The following is a 20,089-nucleotide window of genomic DNA, read 5'->3' as shown; positions in this document are numbered from 1 at the left end:
GAAGACAATATTGCATCTTGTCGTGGAGTTGCCCAAAGGGGTTCGCATGGCCTCTTCCACTCACTGCCCAAGAGATAGTCTTAGGGTTGACTCAGACCAAGTGGCCTTTATGTGGAATTCTGGAAGTCACCACAGTTTCCCTGGCTCACAAGAGGAGAGGGCCACTCTCTGGACTACATTCAATTTCTGTCCATGCAAGGGCATTCCATCTGTGGGTGGCACAAAAAGTGATCCATTGAGATCCCAGAGCCAGCCATCAGAAGGCAGAGGGAGCAGTCTGAGGAGTGGGGGTGAGAGAGCCAGAGTGCTGGGGTACAAGAACTCCTCGGCAGGTGTATCTGTCATCATCGAGATATCTGGGGAGTTGATGCCTGACTGGGTCTCAGGGGTGACCCACAGCTTCAGTGAGGCTCCTGGTGCTTCCTTCACTGGGGAGGCAGCCATGCAGGGTGTCAGAGGTCTTTGCTCCCTAGCAGGGCAGGCAGCTGTTTGCCAGAGGACATGTCCTGCCCATGTGTCTCTATCCCTGTGACTCAGTCTTCAGCTTGTCACCGCCAGTCCTTTCAGAGTCACCTTGTGACCAGGGAGTGGGACACCTGCTGGGGCCCGTTTTACCTCTAGCCACAGATGCACTGTTACTGCTTTGGAGGGCGGGCATGAGTTGGTGCTACTCACGTCCCATGTTTGTAAATGTGCCTTATCTCCACACTCCAGCAGGCCAAGTCTCAGGCTGGCCCAGCTGGAGCTTCTCAATGGCCTGCCTAAACCCAGAGTGGGACCCTGGTGGCCCTGTCCTATGGACAACATTGTGGAGGTGGCTTACGATGAGATCTGTGCCAGTGTCTGGAACCTCCAGCAAGAAGAATGCTTCTTCAGGGAAGCCGGCCTTGGCAGTGAGTACTTCTGGGGCAAGGTGATGCTTCGAGCCCCAGGGTTCTCCCCAGTACACAGCCACAGGTCTGCCTTGCAGCCACCAGCCCTAGCTGAGTAACAAGAGCCTGTGTGCTGGAGCAGGGCCCATGGCTTCATGGTAGGAAACACCAGATTACACAGCATGAACACATGAGGAATTTGGGGATCTAAGCATAGTATAGCAACTAGAGTTGGAGTCATGTGGTTGCCCAGAAACACCCCATGAGATAATACCGCCTCATGCCCACAGCAGTGTATCCGACCAGCCAGAGGCTTGTCAGCACAATGAGTCTGGCTAAAAACGATGGATGAGACTAAGAGCCTTCAGCAGCAATCTCTTCACAAACTGCTGAAACTTTGTAACTGCTACCAGTTCTGGAAGAATACAGGAGAGTAGGAAAAGATAAAGAGGAGCACAGGGCCCAAATGAAATGAACCCAAAAAGCAGAGGGTATGAAAAACACCAATGGTCACTGAGGTCAAGACTGTGGTGAGGCAGTTAGAAATCGAGTTGAATTGATTGTCCATAACAAACCACGAGAAAAAGAAAACCCAAGACATCCCAGTGTGGAGCTGACACTTCCCAACAAAATAGCAGAGGTCAGATGAATTGACACCCAGTTAATAAAAAATATGCTGAAAAAAAAAAAGCAACAGATATCACTACTCACAACTTTTAGTACCTTTGAGTGATACTGCAGAGATATCTCTATGCAGATATGAGGCCGTAACACTTCTCCCAATGACCACAGCATTCAGGGAAGCCTTGCCATTCGAAACACCTGGGGGTCCTGTGTGTTTCACCAACCCAGCGACTGACAGGGTAGGCAGGGAGAGTCAAGTATCCCACCTACCCTAACATTAGAATTGTGCTTGTCAGGGCTGAATGTTGCTTGTTGGCAGCACGGGGCAAAGATGGGCGCAAAAAAGACACTAAGCTGGGGTATACAGCGCAATAGAGATCCTGAAATGTAGTGGGTGATGGGCGGTCCGAAGACTACCCTGGCAGGCAAGCAAAGCCACTATCTGGACTAGGCGCCAGTCTAAACGCCAGCTTCTGAGCCACCAAGACAACCACCCTGAGGTATGTACACATCTTGGCCTGTGCGTGGGTAAGCCTAGTCCTCAGTGGGGCCTTCCCTGTCTCATTCGATTTGCAGTCGGCCCAACGGCTCTGGATCGGGAGCGGCCTTCCCTAGGTCCTGCCCTGCCCAGGTAGGTCTCCCGACCCCGTGAAGGCCCCGCCCCGGGGCTGGGATCCCGGCAGACTTCCCCGCTATCCCGGGAGGCCCAGGGCTGGGCCGCGTGGTGCCCGCACACCCACTGCCACCCTCGGCCCCGTGTGTCTATGGGCCCGGTGGCAGCACGGCCTCCAAGCGTGCGAGTGACACGGAGGTGGCTGTGGCCTGCCCCCACCCCTGGGGAGGCCGTCCCGGGATCCCTGCGCACCCAGTGGCCCCGTAGGACGACCTGCGGTCCGGGTGGCTGTCCCGCTTTCCACACGGAGGCTGACCGGAGTCTGGCCCGCAGTCACGACCCAACCACATCACTCAGCCTTCGCTGGGCGGCACGGGGACGGGTCCTCGGGGAATCCTGGGCCACTCCACAGAGGCTGCGGAGGCAGACTGTGGTGGGGGAGGGGTTCTGACGGTGGCCAGAGGGCTGTGCCACCTCGACAAGCCAGGTGCATTGGTGGTGCCAGGTGCGGCCTGGGCAGTCGATGCGTGCCGCAGAGCTCCTGTGAGGGTCCTGGAGTGCTTTGGGCGGGGTCAGAGCTCTGGGGTCCGAGTCCATTGTCTGCCCAGCCCCGGCCCGGCCGTGCCTGCGGCTCAGTCCACGGCTCTCTCTAGCAACCCCTGCAGAGCTGAGAGCTGGCCCCTGGCGGGGGACGAGGACCGCCTCTGGGGCCCACGTGCCCATAGCCACGCAGGCACTGGCTTCCCTGGGCCGGCAGGCAGGGCCCGGGGCTCGACCACCTGCCGCGTTGGTGACCCTGCTGTGGTTTTCCTTCCCACCCCAGCGGGCCCGAACTCAAGCTGCCCCGGCTGGGGCAGTTCCCTGTCCCATGTGCAGCCATCGCGGGACCCCGTTGGCCGTGTCCTGCGGCCGGGCACGTGGCCGTGGCTTACTTCCAGGTCTGTGACAGTGCCTGGGGCCTCCGGCGGGAGGAATGCCACATCTTCCAGACCATAGATATGTTCGGTGAGTCCTCCCGGGGCAAGGTGTCCCCGCTGAGCCACTGGGGCTCATCCCTGGACAGCGCCAGTGTTCCTTCGCGGAGCCAGCCGCGAGGCTGAGTCCCGGGGCACAGGGCCGCCTGAAGCGGGGGGGCTGGTGGAGGGGAGGGGCCGGCACACAGGGCCCGGGTCTTGTGAGACCCCATGGGTGGTGGGTGTGAAGCATATCCACGTTCACTGCGGTGTCCGGGTCGGGCCTGCCTCTGGGGTGTGGGTCACACTGTTTGGCCCTGCCTGACACGCAGCCTGCCAGGTCCCGTGGGGCACGTGGTTGCGGCCCCAGAGGCTATTCCAGGGCAGGGCCAGCGCCAGCGCCCGCAAGCCTGCGCGCTTCAGGCTGGCTAGGAAGAGGGGGCCACGCCAGCAGCCTTCAGCCTGCTTCCTTCCCAACCCGCAGACAGCCCCTGAAAGCCGCAGCTCCCAGCTGTGGCAAGCAGACAAGTGGTCCCTGGCTTTCGCATCAGCTGGCGGAGCGCCGCGCGCCAGAGCGCTCTGGAACGCTCTGCGTGCCCTGGGTGTTCCGTGTGCCGGGGGGAGGCCTGAGTCGCCGGCCTCGACGCCTCTCCCAGCGACCACAGCATTCTGGGAAGCCCGGCAGTTGAGAGACCCAGGGGTCCTGTGGGTGTTGGGTGTCCCCCGCCCAGCGACTGGCAGAACGGGCAGGGAGAGTCCGCTGTGCCGCCTACGCTGCCCTTGGAATTGTGTGGGTCGGGGTTAGATTTCTGCTGTCCGCAGCCCAGGGCGGAGATGGGTGCCCCAGGACACTGAGCTGGGGTCCGGTGCGTGTGAAGGCTTCCTTAGGGCCCTGCCACGTGAGGTAGGGCGGTTGAAGGGCGGTCCAGAGCCCCCATGGCAGGCGGGCGCCAGTCCAGGCCAGTGCCTGGAGACTCAGCGCCCTGCCTCCCGGCAAGCCTCGAGCCACCCAGACGACGGACCGTCCTTTAGGGGGTGTGGACGTCCTGGCCTGTGCGTGGGTAAGCCTAGTCCTCAGTGGGGCCTTCCCTGTCTCATTCGACTTGCAGTCGGCCCGACGGCTCTGGATCGGGAGCGGCCTTCCCTAGGTCCTGCCCTGCCCAGGTAGGTCTCCCGACCCCGTGAAGGCCCCGCCCCGGGGCTGGGATCCCGGCAGACTTCCCCGCTATCCCGGGAGGCCCAGGGCTGGGCCGCGTGGTGCCCGCACACCCACTGCCACCCTCGGCCCCGTGTGTCTATGGGCCCGGTGGCAGCACGGCCTCCAAGCGTGCGAGTGACACGGAGAGGGCTGTGGCCTGCCCCCACCCCTGGGGAGGCCGTCCCGGGATCCCTGCGCACCCAGTGGCCCCATAGGACATCCTGCAGTCCGGGTGGCTGTCCCGCTTTCCACGCGGAGGCTGACCGGAGTCTGGCCCGCAGTCACGACCCAACCACATCACTCAGCCTTCGCTGGGCGGCACGGGGACGGGTCCTCGGGGAATCCCGGGCCACTCCACAGAGGCTGCGGAGGCAGACTGTGGTGGGGGAGGGGTTCTGACGGTGGCCAGAGGACTGTGCCACCTCGACAAGCCAGGTGCATTGGCGGTGCCAGGTGCGGCCTGGGCAGTCGATGCGTGCCGCAGAGCTCCTGTGAGGGTCCTGGAGTGCTTTGGGCGGGGTCAGAGCTCTGGGGTCCGAGTCCATTGTCTGCCCGGCCCCGGCCCGGCCGTGCCTGCGGCTCAGTCCGCGGCTCTCTCTAGCAACCCCTGCAGAGCTGAGAGCTGGCCTCTGGCGGGTGACGAGGACCGCCTCTGGGGCCCACGTGCCCATAGCCACGCAGGCACTGGCTTCCCTGGGCCAGCAGGCAGGGCCCGGGGCTCGACCACCTGCCGCATTGGTGACCCTGCTGTGGTTTTCCTTCCCACCCCAGCGGGCCCGAACTCGAGCTGCCCCGGCTGGGGCAGTTCCCTGTCCCATGTGCAGCCATCGCGGGACCCCGTTGGCCGTGTCCTGCGGCCAGGCACGTGGCCGTGGCGTACCTCCAGGTCTGTGACAGTGCCTGGGGCCTCCGGCGGGAGGAATGCCACATCTTCCAGACCATAGACATGTTCGGTGAGTCCTCCCGGGGCAAGGTGTCCCCGCTGAGCCACTGGGGCTCATCCCTGGACAGCGCCAGTGTTCCTTCGCGGAGCCAGCCGCGAGGCTGAGCCCCGGGGCACAGGGCCGCCTGAAGCGGGGGGGCGGGTGGAGGTGGGGGGCCGGCACACAGGGCCCAGGTCTTGTGAGACCCCATGGGTGGTGGGTGTGAAGCATATCCACGTTCACTGCGGTGTCCGGGTCGGGCCTGCCTCTGGGGTGTGGGTCACACTGTTTGGCCCCGCCTGACACGCAGGCTGCCAGGTCCCGCGGGGCACGTCGTTGCGGCCCCAGAGGCTATTCCAGGGCAGGGCCAGCGCCAGCGCCCGCAAGCCTGCGCGCTTCAGGCTGGCTAGGAAGAGGGGGCCACGCCAGCAGCCTTCAGCCTGCTTCCTTGCCAACCCGCAGACAGCCCCTGAAAGCCGCAGCTCCCAGCTGTGGCAAGCAGACAAGTGGTCCCTGGTTTTCGCATCAGCTGGCGGAGCGCCGCGCACCAGAGCGCTCTGGAACGCTCTGCGTGTCCTGGGTGTTCCGTGTGCCGGGGGGAGGCCTGAGTCGCCGGCCTGGACGCCTCTCCCAGCGACCACAGCATTCTGTCTGGGAAGCCCGGCAGTTGAGAGACCCAGGGGTCCTGTGGGTGTTGGAGGGGTGGGGCCGGCACACAGGGCCCAAGTCTTGTGAGATCCCATGGGTGGTGGGTGTGAAGCATATCCACGTTCACTGTGGTTTCTGGCTTGGGACGGTCCCCTGAGTTGGGACACAGTGTTTGGCCCTGAGACACAGCCTGCCAGGCAGGCTATTCTAGGGCAATTGCCTGTAAGCCTGCAAGCTTCAGGCAGGCTAGGAAGCGGGGTCCACACCAGCAGCCTTCCACCTGCTTGCTACACAACCTGCAGACACCCCCTGAAATCCGCAGCTCCCAGCTGTCGCATGTTCCTGAGGCTTTGGCCATTATGGTGAGTACTCCCATGGAAAGGTACTCCTTTGAGCCTCACAGTGTCTCTCTAGTTCATAGCCATGTGTCCACCCTGCTGCCACTTGTCCTGAATCTGTATGGGAGAATGTGATGGGCTGAAGCAAGGCACCGTGCTCAATGGTGTGAGTCCCCAGCTTGTAGCATCTGGAGTATCTCTCTGGTCAGTTCGGGTCTGCTGGTTGGTTCAGCCCCTGGACTTTGAGTTTTACCTGTATCCCCTGAGATCTCCACCATGAGTTCATTTCATGTCATGTCATCCTAAGCACCTCCTCCATTGAGAGTTGTGGAGTTGTGAGGCCCAAGGCCTCTCCTGTGTGACATTCATGCGTTGGTGTCTCTCACTTGGTTGATTCCTTGATTCTTAGGTCTTGCCTGGCTCCACTTGACTGTGCTCTCAGGTCATGGTACCCAAGGCAGGTGGAGCAACATCACACTGGCCTCTGGGCCTCCCACCAGTGAGGCACCAGTGAGGTACCTGTCTGGACTGTGGTGTAGGAGCAAAGGACATATGTGCCAATTGCTGTCTCCCTTGAGATTCATGCCCTGGTTGGCACTCCCTTCTGGCCATGGTCCCAGGTGTCCTCATCCACCTCTGGCTCCTAGAAATCCCTGAAGTAAACCACGTGGATGAGTAAGTTCATGAGTCCTCTAGAAAGCTTACCCAATCGTCAAGTGTTCCACCACCCACCACCAGGCTCTGTGTTTAAACCCTCGGCCTGAGAGGGCCTGCTGATGTATAAGGTTTCTGGGTGGCTCCAGAAGTCCCAGTGGACCAGAGGCTCTATAGACTTGATGGCTCTGTTCAGTGGCAGTACACACACACAAAATGGTGTGTCACCGGCACCTGAACACCGGGTGGGAGAGGATTGGATTTCAGCCTTTCCTCCCGGAGGTCATTTAACTACTGGTGGTTGTGACATGGGCGAGTGGGGGGTTCTTAAGGTAGTCTAAGGGTTTGCACACACCCGGGACAGAGTAAGTGTACGTGATATCCTGCCAAAACACAGAGAAACCAAGAGAGTGGGATCCCCTGGCTCCCAGGAAGGTAGACTAGCTGGTGTCTTTATGGTTTACCCTTTTGTGGTCCTTATTGTGGTAAAACAGGTTAAGCCACCACCTGCAACACTGGCATCCCATTGGGTATCAGTTTGTGTCCCAGCTGCTTCAACTTCAACTAATGGCCTCTCTCTCTCTCTCTCTCTCTCTCTCTCTCTCTCTCTCTAACTCTGCATTTCAAATAATAAATAAATAAATAAATAAATCTTTAAAAAACAAAAAAACTGGCTGGCGCCATGGCTCAATAGGCTAATCCTCTGCTGTGGCGCCAGCACACCAGGTTCTAGTCCCAGTCAGAGCGCCAGATTCTGTCCCGGTTGCTCCTCTTCCTGTCCTGCTCTCTTGCTGTGGCCCGGGAGTGCAGTGGAGGATGGCCCAAGTGCTTGGGCCCTGCATCTGCGTGGGAGACCAGGAGAAGCACCTGGCTCCTGGTTTCGGATCAGCGCGGTGCACTGGCCGCAGCACGCCGGCCGCAACGGCCATTGAGGGGTGAACCAACGGAAAAGGAAGACCTTTCTCTCTGTCTCTCTCACTGTCCACTCTGCCTGTCAAAAAACAAACAAACAAAAAACTTACCTTTTTTTTTGCCTCCCTTGATACTCCTGAGTCAGACACTCACTCTCCCAATGCATGTAAATTTACCTGTAGCATTCCAGTCAGATACTGTGTGACACAGTTACTTGTACTGGGATCTTAATGTGCCTTTTACTGTCTGATTTTTATTTGTAGTGTACCAGATGTACGAAGAGAAGGTAGCAGGTTATCTTGGTCCTAACAAACCCAAGTAAGTCTCCAACTTCTGTTACTGCTTACTTTGTTTCAACACTTGGGGAATCTAACTCCAGGGAGAAAACAGCATGTGTTGGGGTGACTCACCGTTACCCCTTAAGCCCATAGCCGAATGTTTGTAGGAACAAAGTTATTCCTTATCATGTGAGCGACCTGCAAGTTTCCATTGTTTTCCCCACTCTCTCCCTTGGATTAACTACAGAGCCTGTGCAGGTCAACCAGCCTACTCAGGGAGTTTGGTCAGTCCTGGCCACTACCCTGCCATACTCAAGGCAGGGTGATCCTTTTCTGCCCTCAGCTTGTTGCCCATGTGTATTTTTGCCTTCCACTGATAACACAAAATGAGATGGGACCTGACCTCATCAGATGGTGGGCAACAGGCTGGGGTGAGAAACCTGGGGTGCTAAAGCACCTCCTCAGCAGGTGCATCTTTGTGACTGAAGCCTGCACACTTCATGCCTTCATTGTTTTCTCACATGACCAGTAGTAGGTTCTGTTTGGCTCATTAGTATCAGTGGAGAGGGTGCCAATGGTGGGTGGCACAGCCTTTTTCCTGAGTAGCTCACTGCCCCTGTCCCTCAGTCTCGGGCTCTGTCTGCACTCCCACTGTGAGGCTTCAGCTTGATCAAGCAGTGAGCCACTGGTGGATGGGCTCCCTTTCCTTTGGTGACAGAACCTTTGCCCTGCTGTTTAAGCCAGGAAGGTCGTGGGAAGATTGCTCCTTTTGTTAATTTCTTATTCCCTTCTGCACCTCCAGGGTCTGTCTGAAGCTGCCCAAACCAGAACAGCCTGAGTTCCTGCTCAGCCCAGTGGCATGTCCATATCCATCTTTAACCATGCCATCACTTGTGGATTGCACCTGCCGCACTGCTGGCAGTGACTGGGGTCGTGTGCAGGTGCCACACTTCTGCCTGTTTGTTTCTGCTAGTGAGTATTCCCAAGGAAATTTGGCCAAGTTCATAATGATCTCCCTGTGTGAAAACAGGACATGTACCCTACACAGTTCTCCCCTTGCCATTCAGTGTAGTTTTGCACACCGAGCCTAAGGCACATTGTGTTCAGGGAGTTGTATGATAGAGTTAAGGCACTGTCATCATTTAGTCTGCAGCCATTACTTCCTGTTTGTCCAAATTCATGTACACATCACCCAGTATTTACTCTCATGTCTGTACTTAAGCCCCTCCTCTCCTTTCAGGTGGCACATTGAAGGCTTGTCCTCAGAAACACTTGAATGGAATACTAGGTTGTCACCTGTCGAAGGTGCCAGTCTCACATGCAGAGTTGTGGGTGAGACTACAGGGATACACCTGTCCTCAAGTCCCAGTGGATCCGCAATTAGCCTCTGGTAGCAATGAGGCCAGGCGTAGTGATTCCTCCAGCACCTGCAGCTTTGCAGAAAACATCGATTCAAGAAACCAGTTGTTGCTCCACAAAGGTAAGAAAGAAAAGGCCACAGGAAGCTTCCATTGATACATGGATTTTCACTGTGTATGGGTGAAGGAGACAATTCAGACCCCGTCGTGTTCTCTGAGGGTCAAGTTGAAGTCTGCAGTGCTGTAACATGGTAAAGTGAGCCAATGCCTGATTTTAAGCATCCGCTCTGCCTCCAGTCATCAGCTTCCCAAATATTTTATGTTGAACTTGGCCAAGTTACTTATCACAGGCATTTATATCTCATCCCCCATTTCAGGCTGTGCTGTTATTAAGCAACATAATTTCCAGAGTGACTGGCTAAGAATAGCTCAGTATCCTCTTTAGGTGTTTAGTGACTCGTCGTTTAATTTGCATATAGTTGAAGACTTAACAAAGTGATCTTGTACTTTTGTTCCACGTGCAAATCAACCATGTTTGTAGTGTAACTTCCCAGAGACTGTCTTTGATAAGACAAGTGACTGACTTACTTTCCCTCCCTCCATCCCTCCCTCCCTCCCTTCCCTTTTCTATTTATTTTTCCTTTCTCCCTCTGTTGCTCTTTTTTCTCCCTTCTATCTTCCTTCCCTCCCTCCCTTCTTTCCTTTCTCTCTCTCTCTTTTTCTCACTCTCACTCTCTCTCTTTCCTTCTTTCTCTTTCTCCTTTCATTCTTGCTTCCTCAACATTCCCTTCTAAGCCAATTTTCCTCTGTCAGACACTTTCAGCCACAAGGTGAGAGCCATATTCTTGTCAGTGTACATTCTAGGCCTTTACCTTGATTTCCTGATTAATTCAACTTATTTTCTGGCCCCCTCTCTTTTTTAAATGAACAGGAGCCTTCATACATGAAGTGATCAGGCTCATTTCTGACTCTTCCTGGAATTTATCAGCTCCGCTCATCTCCATAGCATGTCCCAGTTTCTTGCCCACAGTGATCCACTTCTGCTCAGATTTCCTTACAACTGAGCCTTGGACCCTCCTGCCCATCCTACCTGGATCCTGTCCATCCTTTTCCCTGCCTCTATGGTTGCCTGTGGCTTATGTCTGCTGCAGCCTACCTTCTAGAAAGGAGGGGAATGGTGTGCTCAGGAGGAGGAATATGTCTCATGTGACAGTGACCACTAGTTGACTCTTTGGGAGAGAGCTCCTGGCCAGTGCTCAGTAAGAGACAGGCATACATACTCTCTGCCACATGTGCCATGATACCTTGTCCCTCCCAACTCCTCTTTTCTTCTCCTGATCTTTTACTTCTCCTTGGATTCTCACAGTACCAGCACAGCTCACCCACTGGCTCAGTCACTCTCTTCCTGTTCACACTCAAGGTCACTCCGTTCCTGTTCACATTCAAGGGATAATTGGCTGAGCAATGGTAGGTTCGAGGCAAGACTTTGCAGTCTAGGGTCCTTTGAAAGCACTTTGCAGATTTTGACACCAACCATACTGTGCTTTCTATCTGGTGCATAGCAGGTTGTATTACTGACAACATATATTTCTCTCACTCTTCCTAAATCTTTTTTTTTTTATTTCCAACCTATTGTGAAAGCTGTCAGAATGCAGGAGCCCAAATTTCCAAAACCCCAGTTAAGGTCATTTTTTGATATAGTATGTACACACACACATGACACTGAGAGTGCTTCAGGATGTTCATGGAATGCCATGGGTATTGTGGCATAGTGGATAACTGCCCCTTTGGGCTGTCCATATTCTTTGTCAGTGTACCTAGGTACAAATTTGTCTTCTGTCTCTCATCCAGCTCCTTGCTACTGTGTAGCCTGGGAGGCAGCATGTGATGACTCAGTTGGTTGGGTGCCTGCCCTTGATGTGGGAGGCTAAGATAATGTTCCTGGCTCCTAGGTTTGGCCTAGCCCATTCTTAGCTGTTGCAGATATTTGGGGAGTGGAAAAGTACATGGTTGATTCCTCCCTCTCACTCTGACATTCTGTGTAACTGTCACTCTTGGATTTTCATTGAAATGAAAATAAATGGGGCCGGTCTCGTGGCGTAGTTGGTGAATCCTCCACCTGCAGTGCCAGCATCCCATATGGATGCTGGTTCTAGTCCCATCTGCCCCTTTTCCAATCCAGCTCTCTGCTATGGCTTGGTAAAGCAAGATGGTCCAAGTGCTTGGGGCCCTGCACCCACATGATAAACTGGGAGCAACCATCTGGCTCCTGGCTTTAGACAGGCAAATCTCCAACCATTGCTGCCATCTGAGGAGTGAACCAATGGAAGGAAGACCTTTCTCTGTCTCTCCCTCTCACTGTCTGTAAGTCTCCCGCTCAAATAAAAATAAATAAATAAATCTTTTTTAAAAAGAAAAAGAAAATGTTTAAAAAGATGTTCATGGAAAATGGAATTAAACATGAGTTCTGTATGTCACAGAAACTTTTTGAAATCCTTGCACTGTGTGGTCATAATATGCATTTCCATAAACTTTCTAAAGAACACTCCAAAATATATTTGTCCTTGTATGTTCCTGAATTCCATGATATATATCATATTATTTTCAGTAATGTTACATGTAATATGCTCATATGAAGTGTATAATGATACATGTTTTTCATCTTCTCCAATTTTCCTTATAATTTTGCTCTTATGGGTTTTCCTATGATTTTTATATAACTCGATTTTTAGGTGACATCTCCATTCCTAGTAGCACAACCTCTGTCTAGTATGATTAGCCCATGCTTTTGTCCTATGAATCTGAGAACTATTTGTTTTCATTTGCTCCAATTTTCTTAATTTTTTTTTGTCAAACAGCAGTAGGTTTGCCTATTGGCAATCTTATCCTGAAATCATTTCTAAGGAAGGCCAATGATAAGAAAATGCAAAAGCATCTCTATTGGCTTCCCTTGCCCCTTGGACTTTCTTGTCCAAGGTCACTTTGCTTATCCAGTGTCCACCTTGGTGGAAGTGTGTGTCAGAATAAGGTCATATTGGCTGGTGCTGCGGCTCACTAGACTAATCCTCCACCTGCGATGCCAGCACCCCAGATTTTAGTTCCGGATTGGGCACTTGATTCTGTCCCGTTTGCTCCTCTTCCAGTCCAGCTCTCTGCTGTGGCCCAGGAAGGCAGTGGAGAATGGCCCAAGTGCTTGGGCCCTGCACCCGCTTGGGAGACCAGAAGGAAGCACCTGGCTCCTGGCTTCAGATTGGCACAGTGCACTAGGGGGTGAACCAATGGAAGGAAGACCTTTCTCTTTCTCTCTCTCTCTCTCTCACTGCCTAACTCTTCCTGTCAAAAAGAAAACAAAAGAATAAGGTCATATAACAGTGGATATTGTTGCCTGTGGTTTCATTTGCAGTGCCTGTTACTGATGGCTATCTTGCGAGCAATCCCAAGCAGGATAATACCATTGAGGGGTCAGCTACCAGCAACCATGCAAGCCAAGTCACTGTCCACCCTGTGGGCTCCGATGTCCTAAGAAAAAAGATGATCCAAAGAAAATTCCATTTTAGCAAATGGAGATTATCATACCGTATCCCTGGATTTCGACTTGAGGTGCAGAGGTAATCGCAGCCGTTATTCTTAGATGCATTTATTCTGTATTGCTCTCTATATATATGAGTGCTTTACCTCATTTCCCTCCCCCCAATTTTTTCTTTCCCTGATTTGTTCTCTCCATCTGCAGTAACTTCTGTCTAGTCTTCCTTCTATTTTCCATAGAAAAATGCCCTGGTTCTTGATTTCTTTCAATATAGAGATAGGGAAAGAGTCCAAGATGCAAAGTCATAGTATTTTATTAGGCCAGTGAGAGAACAAAGGGAGGTGGGAGAAAGCTGCAGAGCTAGATGTCCAGTAGGGGAGTGTAATCGTGGGTCTCTAATAGGTACCCTAACTTCAGTTTCATCTGTGTTACTGGTGTGGCCACCAGGACATGGGTGTGGGAGTCACTGGGCTGTGATCTACCTGGGAAGGGGCTGTGGTAGGAGGGGTCCAGCCATTCTGTGCATTTTTTGAGCACTGAAGGCACATGATTGGTAGAGGCCTGGTGAGCATGCAAAATGGGAAGCATCATAAGTGGGGGAGAAGGGAAATTCACCAGCTTCCAGAGCATGCCTGTCCCTGCCTAAATCCTCCTATCATTACACATGAATTGCCAACCAGTCACTGTCATCTGCATCTCCTTGGCTGTACTCTAAGCTCTGCTCTTTCCCCATAGCTGCTGTCCTCATTATCCCACTCACAGACCTAGAGTCAAGTTTGCCTTCAGATCCAGTGTTCAAGGGATTACCATGACCCAGTAGCCACACTTCAGGGACACACTCAAGCTACAATGAGGCAGACTTCATTAGATGGTACAATAAAGAGACATTGGTCAAAAGGTAAACTTAAGGGAGGGTGTTATGGCACATGCAGTCAAGCCACGGCTTGGGATGCCTGCATCCGTATTGGTGTGCTGCCTCAAACCCTGGCTACTGTACTTGCAATCTAGCTTCATAGTAATGGTTCTGGGAAAGACATGGATGATGACCCACATATTTGGGTCCCTGCCCCCTAGTTCTGCACTCCTCACTAGTGAATCAGTATATTTAAGTTCTTTCTCCCTCTGTTTCTATTCTTTCACTCTTTGTCTTTCCTTCTCTCTGTCACTTTGTCTTTCAAATAAATAAATGAATGTTTTCAAAAAGACAACCCTCTAATATTCACACAAAATATTATTTTCTAAATTAGACATAAGCACAGGGCTTCAAAAAATGTGTAGAGCAAGACAAGCTTAGACATTCTGACTTCTCCTACTAGTTTTGGGTCTGGTTTGCCGCAGTTTTTCTAGATCCTTGAGATGCATTGATAGCTTATTTGTTTGGTGCCTTTTTAATTTCTTGATGTAGGCACCTATTGCTATAGACTTTCCTCTTAACACTTTTTTGCTGTATCCCATAAGTTTTGATATGTTGTGTTGTTACCTTCATTTGCTTCCAGAAAGTTTTTGATTTCCCTTTTGATTTCTTCTATGACCCACTGTTCATTCAGGAGAATGTTGTTCAGTCTCCAGGTATTTGCATATGCTCTAGAAATTCCCGAGTTGCTAATTTCCAGCTTCATTCCATTGTGATCTGAGAAGATGCATTGTATGACTTGGATTCTTTTGAATTTGCTGAGACTTGTTTTATGGCCTCGTATGTGCTCAATCCTAGAGAACGTTCCATGCACTGCTGAGAAGAATGTACATTCTGCAAGTATAGGATTAAAGGTTCTGTAGATATCTGTTAAATCCATTTGGTCTATAGTGTCGATTCAATCTGCTGTTTCCTTGATTTTTCTGTCTGGTTGATCTGTCCATTACTGAAAGTGGAGTATTGAAGTCCCCCAATACTATTGTATTGGAGTCTAAGTCTCCCTTTAAGTTCCTTAACATATCTTTTAAATAACCCAGTGCCCTGTGATTAGGTGCATATAAGTTTATAATAGTTACATCTCCCTGTGGAATTGATGCCTTAATCATTATGTAGTGCCCCTCTTTGTCTCTCTTAACAGTTTTTGTGTTACAGTTTATTTTGTCTGATATTAAGATGGCTACACCAGCCCTTTTTTGGTTTCTGTTGGTGTGGAATATCTTTTTCCAACCTTTCACTTTCAGTCTGCATGCACTTTTGTTGGAAAGATGTGTTTCTTGTAAGCAGCAAATAGATGGGTTTCTTTTTTAATCCATTCAGCCAGTCTGTGTCTTTTAACTGGGGAGTTGAGGCCATTAACGTTCAGTGTGACTATTGATAAGTAGTGACATTGCCCTGCCATTTTCCCAAAGATATTTCTAATATATACTTTGACTTTCTGTGATCTTTTACTGAGGAATTTTCTTCCTTTACCTTCTTTCGTATTGATGACCGTGTTTCTATGTTTCTGTGTGTAACACATCTTTAAGCATCTTTTGCAGGGCTGGACAAGTGGTGACACATTCTTTCAGTTTCTGTTTGCTGTGAAAGTTCTTTATTTCACCTTCATTCACAAATGAGAGCTTTGCAGGATATAATATCTGGGTTGGCAGATTCTCTCAGTACTTGGGTTTTTAATTTGTTCTATTGAATTCTTCATTTCATTTCAATTTCTCTTCAATCTCTCAATTTCATGTTCTATTAAATTCCTCATTTCATTTTGATTCTTCAAGATTTCATTTTCACAAGAGAAATTTTCTGTCTTGTCCTTCATGGACTTCAGCAGTTCATGCATTTGTTTTAGATTACATCTAAAGAGTCTTATCATAAATTTTTTGTTCCATTTCTTGCATTTCTCCCATCTCATCATCTTCTTAATCTTGTATTGGAGTGTCATTTTCTTTTGGGAGCATCATGTTTTCTTCCTTTTTCTTGTTTCCTCGATTTTTCCGTTGTTGTTTGGCATTGTGGAAATATGCTTTGGTTTCTTCTTTTTTTTTTTTTCACTATGGTGGCTTTTCTTGTTATACTATGACTCTAGATTAAGTGGACTGTCTGTGGTTGGTGTGGCCAGAGAGCTCTGTTCAGTTCTTCAGGGTTAAGGGTGTGCTTAAGGTGACACACCCAGGTTTGGCATGGTAAATCAATCTCCCTTTCCCCCACCTCTTTCTTTGTCTCTCTCTCTCTCTCTTTCTCTCTCTCTCTTTTTAATCAGAAGGGAAGTAATCAGCTGAGCACTTCTCCTTGATGGCGATCAGTGCCTGAGCGCTATCCCCAGTGGATACAATATTCATCTGCTCTGTCCCAAGAACCACACAAAAGATCTGTGCAGTCCTCAGTGTAAGCTTAGAATCCCCTGCAGTGTCTCTCACTGAGTAGCCAGGGCCGCCCGAGCTTGTGACATCTCCCAAGGAGACTACTCACATCTCAGCCAAACCATGAGTTCTCCCACACACCCCACACACCCTCCATTGTGTTTTTTTTTTCACAGTCCCAGTTCATAAGTTCCACACATTCACTAGGTCTAGTCTCTTGTTATTACTCCCCACCAGTCAGGTTTTTCCGCTTGGGTGGGCACAGCCCCAAGCTGGTGCAACTGTTATGTATGTCCAAAATGGCGCCTGCTGTATTGTCTCACTCGCTTTTATAAGGTGTGTGGAGAGTGAATCGTGTCCATACCATCCCTTTTATTTTTTCTCTCTTCTAGTTAGGCTTGTGTACTTTCCCCCATGGGGCTACAAGCCTTGTTCCCTCTAGGTTCTTCCTGCTGCTTTTCCACCAGTGTCTCGGGCTACTATGGTTTTGTCTCACCTCTCTTTCCAGCGCTGGTGCAGAGACGGCAGCTGGGGTCCCGAACCGTGGGAGTCCGTGCCCTCCACGTAGATCCACGGTGTCCCTCTAATTCCAGAAGACTTTCCTCTACTGTTTTTTCCCTATCTGTTCCCTAAGACTACACTATCTCCACTTTTAATAAACTGTATTTCCCTGGACTTTCAGTGAGCTCCTTCCCTATTCCATCATCTTGGAACTTCCATCAACTTCTGGCTTTTTTTTATCTCTCAATGCCAATTTCAAATATTCAGGTCAAAATCTCGAAAATGAGTTATTTGACATTTTGTGATCTGATGGTTGTTTATAGCCCTTGTCTCTATTGTTAAGGAACATTGTTTTTTTTTTTTTTCTTCTTACTGTTTGTTGAACTCTTACTTAGTGTAGGATTAATTTTATGAGTATAAAGTAAACTGAAAGTAGATAATTGTAAATCTTGAGAGAGTGAATAAGAGAGGAAGGAGGAGGAAGTATAGGAGTGTGGGCAGGGGGAAGGGTAGGATGGGAAGTCTCACCATGTTCCTAAATCTGTATATATGAAACGTATACACCTTGAATAAATTAAAATAAAAAAGAGAATGAGTTAGTTATTGAACATGAGACCACAAAATAGAGCAGCTCATTGTAGTGAGTTAACTCGGGGAAAACCCATGAAGATCCAAGAAGATAAGCAAGGCCCAGGCCAATCTTTGCTCCAGTGATTCTAATTGAGAACGAGCCTCCTTGCCTTGGGCAAGTAAAGTGAGAAGGAGAGTGACCTCCCTCAGCCTGTCAGAGGGAAGATGAAAAACTTGAAGGCCAGGGGGGATGAAGTTCATGTTTAATAGATGGAAGGAAAGGAAAGGAATGGGATAAAGTAGGTGAGGACTGCTGAGCAGTTCTAAATGACGCTGTGCTTTTAGTAAACTCTGGGTACACTTTGAACTAGCTTGGATGCTTTGACCCAGTACCCTGGATTCTGTCTTCAATGGACAGGGAAATGCCAACGTTCAATTTCCTGTCCTCTTGGTTAACTCCCTTGGAGTTTGACTTTATTCCTTTTTCTCCTGGACAAAAAACACTTGCCAGATTTCTCTCTAAGGCCTTATTCCTATTTCTATGTACTCAAGGTGACTCAACAGCCTCTTAAGACTATTGAAGCCTCCAGATTGGATTTTCTCCTCTCCATTCTTCAGATTTCTAAAAAAGAGCTGGAGACAAGGATTAAGAACAATTCTTATGTCTTTAGTTACATCTCTTTTGTTAAAGGACAGACTGGACTTGGATGTTTCTGAGATTACCGTTGGCTCACACATCTACTCTATTCCCATAGTCACCTATTCTTCCCTCTGAAACACAGAATTATAATAGTTGAATTTACTGAAGGAGGTCCCTTCGCTTTCAACTGTCTTTCTGAATGTGCATGATTGGTGCTAGGAACATCTATCCTTAGGAGATGGGAAAAGACATGGGCAAGACCATGGAGAAGGATTAGGAGGAAAATGGGTGTTATCACCAGCTTCTAGTTAGAAGAGTGCAGGACTAGGCCGGCGCCGTGGCTCACTTGGCTAATCCTCCACCTGCAGTGCCGGCACCCCTGGTTCTAGTCCCAGTTGGGGCACCAGATTCTGTCCCGGTTGCTCCTCTTCCAGTCCAGCTATCTGCTGTGGCCCAGGAAGGCAGTGGAGGATGGCCCAAGTGCTTGGGCCCCGCACCCCATGGGCGACCGGGGGGGCATGGAGGGGGAGCACCTGGCTCCTAGCTTTGGATCGGTGTAGCGCGCCGGTCATAGCAGCCATTTGAAGAATGAATCAATAGCAGGAAGACCTTTCTCTCTGTCTCTCTCTCTCACTGTCCAACTCTGCCTGTCCATAAAAAAAAAGAAGTGTGCAGGACTCCCATATTCTGCATTGCAGGCTGGACTCTAAGTTTAGGGAGGCATTCTACCCTGTAGGTATCATTTTCCCACTTCAGTCAACCTGAAGCTCATCTTCTCCACATGTTTCTCTGTCTCTGGCTTCTGTGACTACTGGGCATTCCCTCCAGACTCAGCTATCAGCAAGACCTGACCTCTTATTGAATTTCTCTCTCTTTCTCTGTCTCCCTCTCAGATATCAGGAACTGCTGGAGCTACAGGGACCTGCACTGGCTACAATGAAAGGGTGCAAGTAAAAGTAGCTTTCCTCATTAATGAGCAACATCTTGATAGAAAATCCAGTCATGTCCTACCCTATCCACTCAAGATTTGTTCTCCATCAGGATGGAAGACATTGTTTCAGTCTCATATTATTGTTACCACCTAAGGACACCTAGGCCTGAGACCTTAACTTGGGCACCTCTCAATTCTCACCACATAACCAACACGGCAACATCCAGGAGTGAGTAACACGCTAAGTCAGACAAGTGTTGCCTCCAGCTAGAAGCAGAGTTTTTGCTGTTCAGCCTGAATTGAATGAAGAAGCATTTGTCAGACAACTACAGAATGCTGAGCATTGACCAACGGATGTGGCTTTGACAGAAATTTTCACTGACAACAAAAAGAAGCGGTATTTTTTGCTTAAGGCTTAAGAGTACGTTACTGTATTCCTTTAGTCCTGTGGAAACAAAAGCATCTCCTCGCCTTGTTGTCACTGACAATGGTGACATTACCTTGTTTTGGAGGGCATGTTAGTTTCTGGTCTCAGGAATTTGACAATTTCCTCATGATTCGCTTGGCCCTAAACATTACTCCCAAACAGTACTCCCTGTTACTTCACATCTGGAGGCAAAGCATGGACAGTTTGTCCATCAACATTACGGTCACACTAGGATTGGATATCAAGTTACAGTCATTTTGATATGTATCCAAAAGATACTTTACTCTTATATTATCAAGAACCGTAGAGACTGGCAATTGAAGAATGTATAGATACTCTATTCTCTATTGATCTTTCTGCAGAGATTTTGCCACCAATTACTCATCTCTGCCTGGATTGGTTCTTATATTCATTTGTGTACATTGGAAATCTTCTATTTTATTATTTCTATATACTAATATTTATTGAATTTCTGTAGTATAAATGAACATCCCTTCTATTATTCCATACCAATAAATATTTTGTTTTGTTTGCTATCATTGTGGTCCTGGTAATTATTTAAATTAAGTATTACAGTCGCCAGCAGCGTGGCTCACTAGGCTAATCCTCCACCTGCAGCACAGCACGCCAGGTTCTAGTCCCGGTCAGGGCACTGGATTCTGTCCTGCTCGCTCCTCTTCCAGTCCAAGCTCTCTGCTTTGGCCTGGAAGGGCAGTGGAGGATGGCTCAAGTGCTTGGGCCCTGTACCCACATGGAAGACCAGGAGGAAGCACCTGGCTCCTGGCTTTGGATTGGCGCAGCATGCCAGCCATGGCAGCCATTTGAGGGCTGAACCGATGGAAAGGAAGACCTTTCTCTC

General features: G+C 50.3%; 1 long non-coding RNA gene across 26 annotated transcripts in view; it reads left to right on the top strand.

Annotated features, from left to right (window-relative positions):
• LOC103346435 (neuroblastoma breakpoint family member 4) overlaps positions 1–19,766 on the top strand; it is a 1,612,367-nt gene extending 1,592,601 nt beyond the window's left edge. For 25 of the 26 annotated variants that reach the window (XR_011380966.1, XR_011380977.1, XR_011380971.1 and 22 more), the window contains 10 exons: positions 715–893; positions 2,073–2,127; positions 2,933–3,114; positions 4,172–4,226; positions 5,032–5,213; positions 7,999–8,053; positions 8,816–8,985; positions 9,254–9,493; positions 12,775–12,979; positions 18,766–19,766. This is a non-coding gene — a long non-coding RNA (neuroblastoma breakpoint family member 4). The remainder of the gene's footprint in view (positions 1–714; positions 894–2,072; positions 2,128–2,932; positions 3,115–4,171; positions 4,227–5,031; positions 5,214–7,998; positions 8,054–8,815; positions 8,986–9,253; positions 9,494–12,774; positions 12,980–18,765) is intronic. The other variant, XR_011380984.1, reaches the window with a different exon arrangement.
• The last annotated feature ends 323 nt before the right edge of the window (positions 19,767–20,089 follow it).

Source organism: Oryctolagus cuniculus, chromosome 12, assembly GCF_964237555.1.
Source record: "Oryctolagus cuniculus chromosome 12, mOryCun1.1, whole genome shotgun sequence".
Classification (NCBI taxonomy): Eukaryota; Metazoa; Chordata; class Mammalia; order Lagomorpha; family Leporidae; genus Oryctolagus; species Oryctolagus cuniculus.
This window is presented reverse-complemented; position numbering and strand designations above follow the sequence as displayed.